The sequence below is a fragment of the Phyllobates terribilis genome, unplaced genomic scaffold (assembly GCF_046119375.1).
Source record: "Phyllobates terribilis strain yellow unplaced genomic scaffold, ASM4611937v1 Scaffold_8__6_contigs__length_399053987, whole genome shotgun sequence".
Classification (NCBI taxonomy): domain Eukaryota; kingdom Metazoa; phylum Chordata; class Amphibia; order Anura; family Dendrobatidae; genus Phyllobates; species Phyllobates terribilis.
In genome coordinates this window covers 298,118,420-298,133,902 of record NW_027362768.1, presented here as the reverse complement: position 1 = coordinate 298,133,902, position 15,483 = coordinate 298,118,420, and positions in this window count along the sequence as shown.

The following is a 15,483-nucleotide window of genomic DNA, read 5'->3' as shown; positions in this document are numbered from 1 at the left end:
GATAAATGTGAGCTGAGCCTTACTGCAATTTTTGGGAGGCAGAATAACAAATGAACAGCAGGTCAAGATTTTTTTTTTATTTTCACTTACACACTTCTCAGCATGTGACATGGGATGCGACTGCAAGGGTTAATTTATCGCCTCTCACTCAATCCAGCTCTCAACCAATTTTAGGCTATAAAGAGAGCATAAATCACAGTCCACTCCCCCATTACCACCCTGTTACTTAACGCACGCTGCCACCACTCATCAAACACAGGGGATGATGAGACCCCGAAATATGTTACTGTCTGACAATCAAAAGGTCACATGCTCTCTTAAAAGGCTATAGGTTCTTTAGAGCATACAAGGATCAAACTTATTAAAGATTATAAGCTTTAATATAAAAATTAACAGTGCTTACAATAAAAGACATAAAATGACACAAATATACAAAACAGTTATAAAATAAAAAGGGTGAAATAAATATCTAAACGTTTCCGTCTACAGTTATCTTCTGTTTCCTTGAGGGAAGGAGAAATAAATTCTGGATCCCATCAGCATGCGCAACCCTCATATGTGAACCACTTCTCTTTGTGCCACCCAGTTTTTTATAGTCCTAACCATAGGCTCATATTTCCAGGATGACCCGGATTTGCCCATTTAAAAGTTGCTGTTTGTGAATGGACAATGGGCTAAATTGTGGCATTTCAAATACCTGTGTCTCCCCCCTTCTCTTATACAGACAATAGGAAATATTCTTTTTTTAGTTACAGACCATCTGCTACCTCTTTGATCTTAATGCTCCTGCATGTGCTGCCATGTTTGACACCTTTAGTATTCTACCAGGAGACACTGTTAGAATCCACCTGTTTGTTTTTTCCATCTTCTGTTTTGTGGTCACGTGACCACCTGCCTTTATATTCCAGCTCCGCCTTTTTGGCTGTGCTGGACTTCAGTGTTGTTGACTGTTTTTCTAGCCAGGTGCTTCTGTGCCTATCTCTGTCAGTTCGCTTGGTCCTTCTAGGACCTCTAGTACCTTTTTGTCTGTTTGTCTTTTTCTGTTCTGCAACAACTTCTCTGTTTAGGAGGTGTCCAATTTTTGTTCCAGTCCTTAGTTGTTTTAGGGACCCCTCCCCTTATTCTATAGGTCTTCGTTCAGACTAGCCAAGGACTTAGGCGGGTCTGTTCGCTAGGAACAGGCTGCCCGCTACATCGTAGGGATTCATCTTAGTCTTACTGTAGGGACAGCTTTCCCCTATCTTTCCTTAGTTCATGTTGCTGATCATAACAGACACCCTTGGTTCTCAGCAATAAGAGCAGGCAGATGTTATCTCCTGTGTGTAGAGACAGTATGTGGATGTAGCATTAACTAGTTATTTTTATAGTTTCTTTTACAATTATATACTTCCTTCTTAGGAATGATCCGTATATTTCACATGAAAACTTTGCTATAAACCTGTTCTGAATTTAGAGGCAATGTAACTTTATACCATATTATGCTAGATTTATATTTTTGGGGTTATGTAATGTCCACCCATGCATTTTTAATAGTTTAAGCTAAACAGTGGATGAGCTGCCAAGAATATGCAAACTGTCTCAGGGCCTGGGAATGATCATTCCTCCTCCATAAGAGCTCATTCACACGCTGCATTTTTACCACGGAAAAAATATGCAGTGTTTTACAGTATTAGCAAAGTTAATGAGATGTCTGAAGTCTTATGCACATGTTGCCTTTTTTTTGCAGTTTTTTTTTGCAGATTTGATTTCAAAACTTGTCAGTTCTCTAAGTGTTTTTGAAGCATTTTTTACCCATTCAAATGAATAGGAAAACACGCACGTAAAAATGCACATATTTTATGCAACGTTTTTCCTGCCAAGACACTGTTTTTGGTTCCCAAAAAAACTGCTGAAAATAATCAATGTGTACCCATACCCTTATAGTTTGCAAATGCAGATGATTACCCCATACAAAATAATGAGCATTGAGCACAATCCACATGTCATAATGTTAACGCTCACGACTAGCCGATTATCTGACTGTATAAAAGGTCTGTTACATATAGTAATATAAGATTATACTGGATAATTGATTATATTTGTATTATATTCTTGTCTTCAAGTATGCCTGTCATTGGAGGTAACCTTTTGGGATAGTCTAGTCATGTCTGTACACGCGGAATAACTATTTTTGGCCATTATTGGACTTGTATCCTACATTTTTCTCCAGTTTTCTTCCTGCTAAGGAAATAATAAATATGTCTAACCTTCCGATCTCTCTGATCGTGGGTAGAAACGTACTGCTATGATGTCTCCCATACTCAGTACACAGGGCCAGAGGGATTTCTGCTCATCTTTCCTTGTAGCACATGTTCAGATCAGCAACAGTATGGAAGACATACAGCAACATAAAGGATATTATATAACAGTACTAAGTTGTGTGACTAGAATTGACCCATATTTCAGTTGCCCTTTTCCCTACCCTATACCCCACCTACCCCCAAAAAAATACAATAAAATCAAACAGAATCTCATATTTACTCCAATATAAGAAGATCTCATGAGTGCCCCATTTTCATAGCGTTATTTTTTTGGCAACAACCAGAAAATATTTCCTCAGCATTTTTACTGAAGAGTTCTTCAACTTAGCGTTCTCCAGTGTCTTCAAGGCCAAGAGATTTCCAGCATCTTGGCCAGCTGAGAGGAACATGACTTCTCAGGACATTTCAAATCCTTCCCATGTCCTAAACATCTCAGAAGAGCCTTAGCAAATGGCATCGTAAGACCTTCTACATGAGGTAAGATGGGAAACGGCATAAAAAGCCACTAATACGTCCATATACAGATCTCTAAAATACATTCCTTATAGGGGATAATATTCTACAGGTAAAAGTCTTTATATGTGTGTTGTTTGTCTTTTTCACACAGGAACATCGCAGCATATCAGGGAGGATTCCCCTATAGCCCACAGGACAAGAGGCATGATTGCCCAAAATAGAAGGATGGAGATAGCTCCTGTAAATGCAAATAGTAGGAGGCAGAGACGAAGACTACCTCCAAGGCAAAGAGATTTCCAACATCTTGGCCAACTGAGTGGGACATGACTTCTCAGGACATTTCAAATCCTTCCCATGTCCTAAACATCCCAGAAGAGCCATCAGCAAATGGCATCGTAAGACCTTCTACTTCAGGTAAGACAAAGAAGGCAATACATTTCTCTAAAATATGTATTCCTTATAGGGCATAATATTCTATAGGAGAAAGTCCTAATATGTGTGTTGTTTGTCTTTTTCATATAGGAACATTGAGGCATAGCACGGAGGATTCCCCTTTAGCCCACAGGATGAGGGGCAGGATTGCCCGACAAAGAAGGATGGAGATAGCTCCTGTAAATGCTAATAGTAGGAGGCAGAGTTGAAGACCACAACTGAAGAGGTATGGAGATGGGAAATCATCACCCAGCAACACCCAGCCTGTGTTGGTGAATTCATCCATGCTGTTACTCCCTACCTCCATGAGGTCAGCTGAAGACCGACTTGCTCCATCTGTCTGGATGATTTTGTAACTGGGGATTGAGTCAGCTAAATGGAGTGCTCCCACTTCTTCCACCTTGCCTGCATTGGAAGATGGCTACTGGGCAATAACACCAGTCCTCTCTGCAGGCATGTTAACACAGAGGAACATGACTTCTCAGGACATTTCAAATCCTTCCCATGTCCTAAACATCCCAGGAGAGCCTCAGCAAATGGCATCGTAAGACCTTCTACTTCAGGTAAGACAGGGAAGGGAATACAGTTCTCTAAAATATGTATTCCTTATAGGGCATAATATTCTACAGAAGAAGGTCCTAATATGTGTGTTGTTTGTCTTTTTCACACAGGAACATTGAGGCATAGCAGGGAGGATTCCTCTATAGCCCACAGGACGAGGGGCAGGATTGCACCGACAAAGAAGGATGGAGATAGCTCCTGTAAATGTTAATGATAGGAGGCAGAGCTGAAGACCACCCTGAAGAGGTATGGAGATGGGAAACCAATATCCAGCCTGTATTGGTGAATTCATCCATGCTCTTACTCCCTACCTCCATGAGATCAGCCGAAGACCGACCTGCTCCATCTGTCTGGATGATTTTGTAACTGGAGATCGAGTCAGCTACATGGTGTGCTCTCACTTCTTCCACCTTTCCTGCATTGGAAAATGGCTACTGGGCAATAACACCAGTCCTCTCTGCAGGCATGTTAACAGCCAGTCAGAGTTTCTGCTTCGGGCATATTTGGAAAACTATGGGAAGATTCTAGTCATAGAAATCCCAATATGCGATTCCACCCACCAGTTATTGTATTTGTACATGGTGCATGGAGAAGCTTTATGTACCGCTGAGGGAATTCATTGTTAGCAGTGATGCAGGAACAGTGAATATTTTACTTTATAGTCCAGTTATAAATTATACTTATTGTGTATTATGGTGCCATGTGATTTGACACAAGAGATTGTCACATGTAATGTTTGTATGTATTTTATAGGAGCATGATCGTCACTCCTGGATGAGGCACCGCGGCTGCAGGGACAGCGGTAGGTGCAGCACAGTCCATCCAGTGCAAGTACAGGGTCAGTCCCCATTTCCATCTGCACCCCTTTCACAAATGGAAAAACATTCTTGATTAATTTACTTGATATATCAGGTGAGAGCGCACACTGCAGACTTTTACCTTTTCTGTGGGTTACAGTTATCTTACTGGAGCCTTGTAACAATATTCTACCCATTTATATCTTGCAGAATTGATTGGGTCATCCTGTATGGTATAAATGTGACAGATATTTGTGTGTAAGCGGGATGTGTGCGAGCATGCTGCTCCCTGACAGCACAAGCACAGAAGCATTATTTTATATTTATAGAGCCTTAAAAATAAATTTTTCTGCTTCTATTTGCTGTGGAGTAATTGTTATTTTGTGATCTGAAATGTTCATCAAATTATAAGATTGAATCACATATTGATACAGAATCATAAATGCCATAGTGCGTCGCGTGTGAGATATCACCCAGTTTTCGATAACATCTTTTATCATTTTCTCACAGGAACATCTGACGGATGCACGCCGGGTCATTCCACCAACCGTCACCCAGACTGAAGAGTGGATTGTCATCATGGAGGAAAGAAGCCTACAATGAAACCAGTCAAGGAAAAACATGGAACATCAAGGCTGCAAATAACAACCACCTTCCTATCAATGTCCAGCCTGAAGACTGATCACATGTCATCTGGTCGGGCTAGGACACGGCCCATGCTAACAGCCTATACTCTATATTAGAGGAGGAACCTGAGTTTTCTATACAGTGACATCTAGCAGGATTCTAGGAATCATATATATGCTCGTCTATGTACCAGTCAGAATAAATCCAGGCCTGTAGGCCGCCTTGCACCTTATTCTTTCTCAGACTCTAATCGTAGTTGTGCAGAAATTGAAAAATCTCAGGATACAAATTTCTGCAACACATAGTACTTTAGTTTCTAGAAGCATCACTCCAATAATGGATAAAGACCCTCTTGCTTTATAATGCAGCCCTCCCCCCCCCAATGATAACCTGATTCCTGCAGCTCCTGAATCCCCTCAGTGATCAACTGCTCTCACGGAGAAGATGAAGCGAGACAACTGGGTGAAGCCTATTCCATGGCAATCATTCACTGGTCAGCAGCGCCAGAGCAAGGAACCATCCTTTATGACGTCCATACACACTTTTGTGATTTAAGAACAATTACATACAATTTGTCATTATAATTGATTGTTATTGACAAAACATATAAAGGTTTTACTGTTTAGGAACAAATAAAAATTGAAGACAAAAAATAAAAGTTGTTCCTTTAGTTATTATGGTACATATTGAATAAAGTGACTGGGAGTGAGGGTTCTGTGCCCTCTGTTAAACCAACACTTAAAGCCTCACAATCTGCCCCTAGATGTAGATCAGGGGCACCATCCTATGGCTTTGGAGCCACATGTGGCTCACGGCTGTCTGCAAGCTTGGTGCAGGTCTCCAGATGGTGACTTTTGTGGAACATCCTACTTAGAAGAGCAAATCTGCATGTACATATACAGGGTAACCAAAATTCACCAACCAGTACTGTCTTTGTCATATTTTACTGTCTCTTTTTGCAATTTTTTGTAATAATAAAGTGTTATGTTTTAGCTTTTAAATGCTTTAATTTGCCTCTTTGTTTCTTATTATGCACATATACTTGTGGAGGGGAAGATAATTATGGTAAGCTGCAGATAGGATGATAATGCCAGCTAGAGGGGTGCTTGGTGCTGGATGCAGTAGTGAAGTGAGTGTGCTTGATGCGAGAATACCGAATGTGGGTAAAGTGGGAACTCCTGGATGTAATTATGCTGCCTATAAGTAAGGGGGGCACAAGGTCTTGGTGATGAATAGTCAGAGGTAGGTTCCCGGCAGCTTCTCCCCATCCCACTCCCCTAGACTGAATGGTCCCTCACAATGTGTGTCCATAGGGAGAGGCCGGTCAGTCCAGGGCAACGGGGCAGGGAGAAGCTACCATGGACCAACCTCATAGTAGTCATCCATCACACATGATGCTCAACTGCATTTTCAAAGTGGATTCAAAGAGCCGCAGCGTTTCAGAGTAAAACGTAAGATTTTAATAACTCAGCCATTTTCTGATTCATACTGCCCTGGTTCGGACAGCATGAATTTCTCAACAAGTTCCCTGTAAACATCTAGGTCCATGGATTGTCTGGGATTTTATCTTCACTCAAAAGAGGCATCTAGCAGATTATTTAGATTTTAGGCCCTTGTGGTCACTATTGGAATCTCCAGGGATTTTAAAAATTAAATTGTTTCCTATACATAAACATGGCCAATAATATGTGAGATAAATAAAGTGTATAAATATATGGACACCCATTTGGAAACTCCTTTATGGCAGGCTTAGAAAAGTTTATTTTTGAAGGATTTACAAAATAGCATTATCCAGCGAGAGAATGCCAAGAGTGTGTAAAACTATCATCAGAGTATAAAGGTGGGTAAATAAAATTGGACACATGTTCTTGTGTACTTCATTTGTGTTTCTTTACTCTTTGTTTCCATATGTGTGATTTTGCTGCCTTCAGTCTGAATCTTCAATGTGCACATTCCAGTAAGAACAAGGAAAACCATTGCATGAACTGGTGTGTCCAAACTTTTGACCGGTACTTTATGTTTAACACACAAAAAACCTGATTTCAGCAAAAGGTAATTGTAGCGTCGGCGTCCCTGCCTCCTGCTAGGCAGGGATGCTGTTCCCCTCACCTCTCCGCTCCGTGCCCGGCGTCTTCCTCCCGCTCTGCTGGCAGCGCGCGCTGCTTCCCGGCCACGGTGCTTAGGGCGCGCGCGCGCTCCCCCTCTCTTAAAGGGGCCGCGCGCGCCGTCCTAAGGAGTCCCCGGCCAATGGCCGGAGGACTTCACCATATATAAGGCACCTCCTCCAAAATGGAGGTGCCCGAGCAATGTTGTTGCAAAGCCTTCACTCTGCTTCAGCCCTCAGGTCCCGTTTCCAGTTACCTGCCAGTCACCTGTCAGATTCCTGCTTGATACCTGCCTGATATCCGTTTACCTGCTTGCAAGCCTGCGGTCCGACGGTCTGCCTTCCGACACCTGTCAGTCTGTCTATGGACCAGCCTGCCCGCTCACCTGGGAGCGCTCATCTGCTACCTGCCTGCTAGCCTACCTGGAGGCTCCGCCGTCACTTGCCGTGACCACCTGCCTGTCCAGAGACTCTTGCCTGCTCACCTGGGAGCGCTCACCTGCTACCTGTCTGCTAGCCTACCTGGAGGCTCCACCGTCACTTGCCGTGACCACCTGCCTGTCCAGAGACTCTTGCCTGCTCACCTGGGAGCACTCACCTGCTACCTGCCTGCTAGCCTACCTGGAGGCTCTGCCGTCACTTGCCGTGACCACCTGCCTGTCCAAAGACTCTCGCCCGCTCACCTGGGAGCGCTCACCAGCCACCTGCCTGCTGTCCTTCTACCCAGAGACTGTCCCTGTCACTTGCCTTGAGTACCCGTCCTTCTACCCAGAGACTGTCCCTGTCACTTGCCGTGACTACCTGCCCGTCTTCCCTGGGAGCCACCCGCTTCCTTACAAGGACCGCCCCCTTGTATAGTTGCTCAGAGGTTCCGCCTCCCAGACCCGTTACAGTTTGCTCGGGCCATGGAATCCAGTGGCACCCAAGCTCCCTCGCTCTCGGACCTATGTCATGAACTGTCCCATCAGAGGTCCCAACAGGAGTCCATCCTGAGTCACCTGCGGAGTGTCAACTCTCGCCTGGACACTCTGTCTGCCCCACCAGCAACCACCGCTAGTGTCATGACTCGCAACCCGGCAGCGCCGCTGCCCACCAATACCATGGTATCCTGTCCCGGACCCCGGTTTTCTGCACCTCCTCGCTTCGGAGGTGACTCCGCTCAAGCTCGGGGCTTCATAAACCAGTGCACCCTGCACTTTGAACTCTTGTCCCACCAGTTTATCTCCGACCGGTCCAAAGTAGCCTTTATCATGTCCCACCTCACGGGGGAGGCTCTGGCTTGGCTAAATCCTCTGTGGGAGAGAGGAGATCCCCTGGTGTCCGACCTGCCAGCCTTTCTCACGGCTTTCCGGAAAGTCTTCGACGAACCCAGACGGAAGACCTCATTCGCATCGTCTCTGCTACGCCTCCGTCAAGGAGATCTTACCGTGGGCCAATATGCCATACGGTTCCGTACCCTTGCTTCGGAGCTGGCCTGGGATAACGACGCTCTGGTGTCTGTCTTCTGGGAGGGTCTGTCCGGTCGTATTAAAGATGAACTCGCCGGTCGGGACATTCCTACCACTCTCGACGACTTAATAACACTTGCCACCCGGATTGACATCCGATTCCAGGAGCGCGCCAAAGAGCTCACCCGTGAGAGGAGGTTTCCACGTCTAGCCCCCACCTTCCAGAAACCCGTCACTCCCTCCGTTACTCCCCAGGCACACTCACCTGAGCCTATGCAGGTCGACCAGACCAAGATGGTCAAAACCCGTCAAGACTTACGCCGTGCCGAGGGGAGCTGCTTCTACTGTGGCAGTAAGGAGCACCGGATCCGTTCCTGCCCAGAGAGGTCGGGAAACGCCTGTGTCTAGGATCGCTCAGAGAGGTCGCCCTAGACAAAAGTAAACCCTCTCCATCCCTGATGCTGTCAGTCTCTATCACCTGCGGAGAGAACCGCTATTTCGAACTGGCTCAACTTGACTCAGGAGCTGCTGGAAATCTCATTTCTCAGTCTCTGGTAGAGAAATACCGCATTCCCACCAAACCTCTGGCCGTACCTTTATCTGTCGCCGCCGTGGATGGGGGCCTCTTACCACATCCCATCCAACTCATCACCGAATCCATAACTCTGCAGGTGGGAATGCTGCATTCTGAGAGCATCTCCTTTCATGTTCTGCCTGGACTCTCTCACGCACTCTTGTTAGGCCTACCTTGGCTCCAGAAACATGCACCCGTGCTTGACTGGCAGACCGGAGAAGTCCTTCGCTGGGGACAGGACTGCCATAAGACTTGTCTAGTTCCCGTTCATCCTGCTCGTCCTTCTCCTACCCCAGTCAATCTACCCGGTCTACCGGTTCCCTATTGGTCTTATGCGGATGTCTTCAATAAAAAAGAAGCAGAGACATTACCCCCTCATAGACCATACGATTGTCCAATCGACCTGATACCCGGCTCTACTCCTCCCCGTGGGCGTATCTACCCTTTGTCAGCAGCAGAGACCCGGTCCATGTCAGAATATATTGAGGAGAATCTGGCCCGGGGATTTATCCGGAAATCTACCTTCCCGGCGGGAGCAGGCTTCTTCTTCGTCAAAAAGAAGGATGGCTCACTCCGTCCATGTATAGATTATAGAGGCCTTAACCAGATTACAGTGAAGAATAAATACCCCCTCCCGCTCATTCCTGAATTATTTGACCGCCTGAGGGGGGCTAGAATCTTCACCAAACTAGATCTCCGTGGGGCGTATAACCTGGTCCGTATCCGTCAGGGGGATGAGTGGAAGACGGCATTCAACACCCGGGACGGCCACTATGAGTACCTTGTAATGCCCTTTGGTCTCTGTAATGCTCCTGCCGTCTATCAAGAGTTGGTCAATGACATCTTCCGTGACCTTCTCTACTCCTGCGTGGTGGTGTACCTGGACGACATCTTGGTCTTCTCTCCGGACCTTCCTACTCACCGGAGGGATGTTCGTCAGGTCCTGCTCAGGCTCAGGCAGAACCACCTCTACGCTAAATATGAGAAGTGCATCTTTGAGCAGACCTCTCTTCCATTTCTGGGCTACATAATCTCTCAGACCGGCCTACAAATGGATCCTGAGAAACTGCCATCCAGAAGTGGCCCCAACCAGAGGGGTTGAAGGCTATTCAGCGGTTCCTGGGCTTCGCCAACTATTACCGCCTCTTCATACCGCACTTCTCTTCCCGGACTGCCCCTATCTCTGCTCTCACCCGTAAGGGTACTAATCCCAGAAGATGGCCGCCCGAAGCTGAGAAGGCCTTTCTTTCCTTAAAACAGGCCTTCTCCTCTGCCCCGGTGCTGCATCATCCGGACGGCAACAAACAATTCTTCCTAGAAGTTGACGCTTCCTCCTCCGGAGCCGGGGCGGTACTTACCCAAAAGTCATCTTCCGGAAGAATGGTAACCTGCGGTTTTTTTCTCCAAACTCTTCTCTTCTCCTGAGCGCAACTATTCTATTGGAGACCGAGAATTGTTAGCCATTAAGATGGCACTGGAGGAGTGGCGTTACCTGCTCGAGGGGGCTCTTCACCCGGTAATAATTTACACGGACCACAAGAACTTGGCTTACCTTCAGAGCGCCCAGAGACTTAACCCGCGCCAAGCCCGGTGGTCCTTGTTTTTTGCCCGCTTTGATTTTGTTCTTCATTTTCGCCCGGCAGACAAAAACATCAAAGCTGACGCCTTGTCCCGATCCTTCCTGGTATCTGATCTAGAGCAGGAACCTAAGCACATCATTGATCCCGCCAGAGTAATGCAAGTGGCTCCCGTGAATCTAAATCGTCTCCCTCCCGGTAAGACGTTCATAACAGTACCTGATCGGAAGAAGGTCCTACACTGGGGTCACTCGTCTAAGCTAGCTGGCCACGCCGGTCAGAAAAAGACCCTCCAGCTCATTACCCGGCATTACTGGTGGCCTACCCTGCACAAGGATGTAATAGACTTTGTTTCTGCCTGTGTGTCCTGCGCCCGCAACAAAGTTCCGAGACACCTGCCAGCCGGTCGCCTTCTTCCTCTTCCAGTACCTGCTGCCCCGTGGCAGCATATTGCTATGGACTTTATAACGGATCTTCCTGTGTCTGCCGGTTGTACGGTCATTTGGGTGGTCGCTGATCGCTTCTCCAAGATGGCGCACTTCATTCCCCTGCCGGGTCTCCCGTCTGCACCCGAACTGGGTAAAGACTTTATCCGCCACATCTTCCGTCTCCATGGCCTGCCCCTCCACATCGTGTCAGATCGTGGGGTTCAGTTCACCTCACGCTTCTGGAGAGCCACATGTAAGTTGCTTGACGTCACTCTGGACTTCTCCTCCGCTTACCATCCACAGTCCAGTAGTCAAGTGGAGCGGATCAATCAGAACCTGACCAGTTACCTCCGGCACTTCGTTAATGCCCACCATTCGGACTGGGTGGATCTCCTACCATGGGCCGAGTTCTCTTACAATAATCACGAGAGCGAATCTTCCTCCAAATCCCCGTTTTTTGTAGTCTTCGGTCAGCATCCTCGGATCCCATTTCCCGTCTACACCTCGGTGGACAATCCGGCTGCGGAATCTCTCGTTAGCGAATTCTCCTCCATTTGGGAGAGTACCCGATCCGCACTCCTTCAGTCGTCCGAGCGGATGAAAAAACACGCTGACAAGAAACGCCTGGATCCTCCACAATTCCGTCCTGGAGATAAAGTCTGGCTCTCGTCCAAATATGTCCGGCTCAAGATTCCTTCCTACAAGTTAGGGCCTCGGTTCATCGGCCCACTGGAAGTTATCAAACAGATCAACCCGGTGGCCTATAAATTGAAACTCCCGGCCAACTTACGGATCCCTAACTCCTTCCATGTATCTCTCCTCAAACCCGTGGTACTTAACTCTTTTTCCAAGTCTACAGGTACGCCTCCTGCTCCGGTTTCCGCTGAGAACGAGTTTGAGGTAGAGAACATTCTGGCCACCAAAAGGGTAAGAGGAAAAACCTTTTTTCTGGTAGATTGGAAGGGGTTTGGTCCTGAGGAGAGAACGTGGGAGCCCCGGGAGAACATCCATGCCCCTCTCATCCTTGATAAATTTCTCTCTGGCCTAAAAAAGGGGGGGCCTAAAGGGGGGGGTACTGTAGCGTCGGCGTCCCTGCCTCCTGCTAGGCAGGGACGCTGTTCCCCTCACCTCTCCGCTCCGTGCCCGGCGTCTTCCTCCCGCTCTGCTGGCAGCGCGCGCTGCTTCCCGGCCACGGTGCTTAGGACGCGCGCGCGCGCTCCCCCTCTCTTAAAGGGGCCGCGCGCGCCGTCCTAAGGAGTCCCCGGCCAATGGCCGGAGGACTTCACCATATATAAGGCACCTCCTCCAAAATGGAGGTGCCCGAGCAATGTTGTTGCAAAGCCTTCACTCTGCTTCAGCCCTCAGGTCCCGTTTCCAGTTACCTGTCAGTCACCTGTCAGATTCCTGCTTGATACCTGCCTGATATCCGTTTACCTGCTTGCAAGCCTACGGTCCGACGGTCTGCCTTCCGACACCTGTCAGTCTGTCTATGAACCAGCCTGCCCGCTCACCTGGGAGCGCTCATCTGCTACCTGCCTGCTAGCCTACCTGGAGGCTCCGCCGTCACTTCCCGTGACCACCTGCCTGTCCAGAGACTCTTGCCTGCTCACCTGGGAGCGCTCATCTGCTACCTGCCTGCTAGCCTACCTGGAGGCTCCGCCGTCACTTGCCGTGACCACCTGCCTGTCCAGAGACTCTTGCCTGCTCACCTGGGAGCGCTCACCTGCTACCTGTCTGCTAGCCTACCTGGAGGCTCCACCGTCACTTGCCGTGACCACCTGCCTGTCCAGAGACTCTTGCCTGCTCACCTGGGAGCACTCACCTGCTACCTGCCTGCTAGCCTACCTGGAGGCTCTGCCGTCACTTGCCGTGACCACCTGCCTGTCCAAAGACTCTCGCCCGCTCACCTGGGAGCGCTCACCAGCCACCTGCCTGCTGTCCTTCTACCCAGAGACTGTCCCTGTCACTTGCCGTGAGTACCCGTCCTTCTACCCAGAGACTGTCCCTGTCACTTGCCGTGACTACCTGCCCGTCTTCCCTGGGAGCCACCCGCTTCCTTACAAGGACCGCCCCCTTGTATAGTTGCTCAGAGGTTCCTCCTCCCAGACCCGTTACAGTAATCTTCTGATGATACGATCCCCTTAAGGGCAGTTTAAATAAGTGCACCTTATCCTTTGTACCATTTAGTATGATGTACTGTAAGTTGGACTCTTTTGCATATCTCTGTTTTTAATGAACTGCTGGTCTTCAAATTTTCTATTATAGCAAGTTTAAAACAAAAAATGGAGAGAAGTCTCGTCTTCCTGCCCAATGCTCCTCCATTCCCCACTACTTCAGGATACAAGATTGCAGACACAGCTTCCCTTGTTCCTCGGCAGATGGACGCCATTAGAGGGGCACATCTCTGTCTGCTGTTGTTCTTGGCCTCTGGAGTTCAGGTTTTTTTTTTTTACATCTCCGGTCCTGCGTGCCATTTTTTCTTTCCATAAATCATGGCCCCAAAGAGACATCCCTTTCACAATCTTATGCTTTTCGCTTTCGGTACTAAAAGACCTTCTCCTATGTGGTCAGTGAGACGCCCTCTGTTCTCAGCACCTTAAAACACAGGCCCGATCAAGACCCCTTCTAAGAATCAAATCTCCCATGAATAGGTCAGTTCCATGTCCCACATGTTGGGTAACCTCACCGGACTCAAATTATGCCCTCCCCACTAATGAGGCACTAATAGGGCTAGTTCAGGGCTGTACTAGCACAGGGTCAGCTGTGGACTGCCCTTGTAAGGGCGGGAGTTCTTGGGGTCTCAGGGCCATTTCTAAGTTATAGGGACTGGCAGGGACAATAAACGATGAGAACTCCACCACTAACAGGGAATCCTGAGGAGATACAAAGGACATAGAGGACAAAACTGCATATGGGTGAGATCTTTCTTATTTAATCCTTTGTACACTCAAATGTTATATGTATTGAGTCTGTTCACCATATGGACTCGTGTGTATTGAGACCCTAATAATTTTGACCACTGTCAATAATTGTACTCTTATAGGGACAAAGATCATCAGTCAGTTCTCTCTTACAATTTTAATATGTTTGTCTACCAAAAAAAAATCTCTTTTTAAGAAAAATACTCAGTAAAAGTTACGTTTTAAATCCCAAATTTTGCTATTTTCCGCATAAAGGTATTTACATCGATTTTTCTGGCTAACATGGTACCACATTATAACTTTGTATTGTACATCATCACAGATTAAGAAAAGTTATCAACAATTGTACAAAGTTACAATACGCCCCAGCACACCGCACGCTGGCAATGTTAGCACTTAGTGTAAAGCTATGTGGACTTTCTGCAGCATCTGATGCTACTTCTGGCTCAGTAATCAGAAAGTTATGTCCAGAGGGTGAGAACATGTGTAAGCGCAGTTGTCTATGACGTGTTTTATGATTTTCTCTCCTTATATATCTGTAGCTTTGTCGCCATATTTCTTGCACAGGGGCCCCAAGCTGTCAGTGTCCGCTCCTGCTCTAGGACATGTTTTGAGATTTTCTTCATACTGTCATCTTGATTTTCTGGACAATCTGAAAAAAAAAAAAAACAGAATGCATAAAATGCAACAAGGAGAAAATGATTGTCAGGCTATGTGCCCACAATTCAGAAATGCTCCGGATTTTTTCCTGAACGTTTCTGCATCTCCCTGGCAGAAAAAACGCCTGCGGATTGTACATGTGGATTGTACATGCGGATTGTACATGCAGATTGTACATGCGTTTCTCCTGCCAGGGACATGCGGATGTGAAGCGTTCTTCACTTGCATTTCCGCATGCGGGTTGTCAAGCGCTTTCCAAACGATTTTAGCATCACTTGGAAAGTGCTTGTCAACTTGGTCACACTATATAAATCCATGCAACCGGCTTCCCGGCAGCTCGCGGTACACTAAAGGACCTGCCGACGTCAGCGGTCGTGTGACCCGTCACATGACTAAATGACATCATGGCTGGTCCTTGAGTCCACCGCAAGCTGCCGGCAAGCCAGGACGCATCGGATAAAGACACCGCGGGCCATCGGAAGGTAAGTATAATCTATATTTTTTATTTTATTATTCTTTTTTTTACAGGTTCTATGGTACCCAGGTCCGGAGGAGAGTCTCCTCTTCTCCAAACCCGGGTATCATCCGCACATTGAAA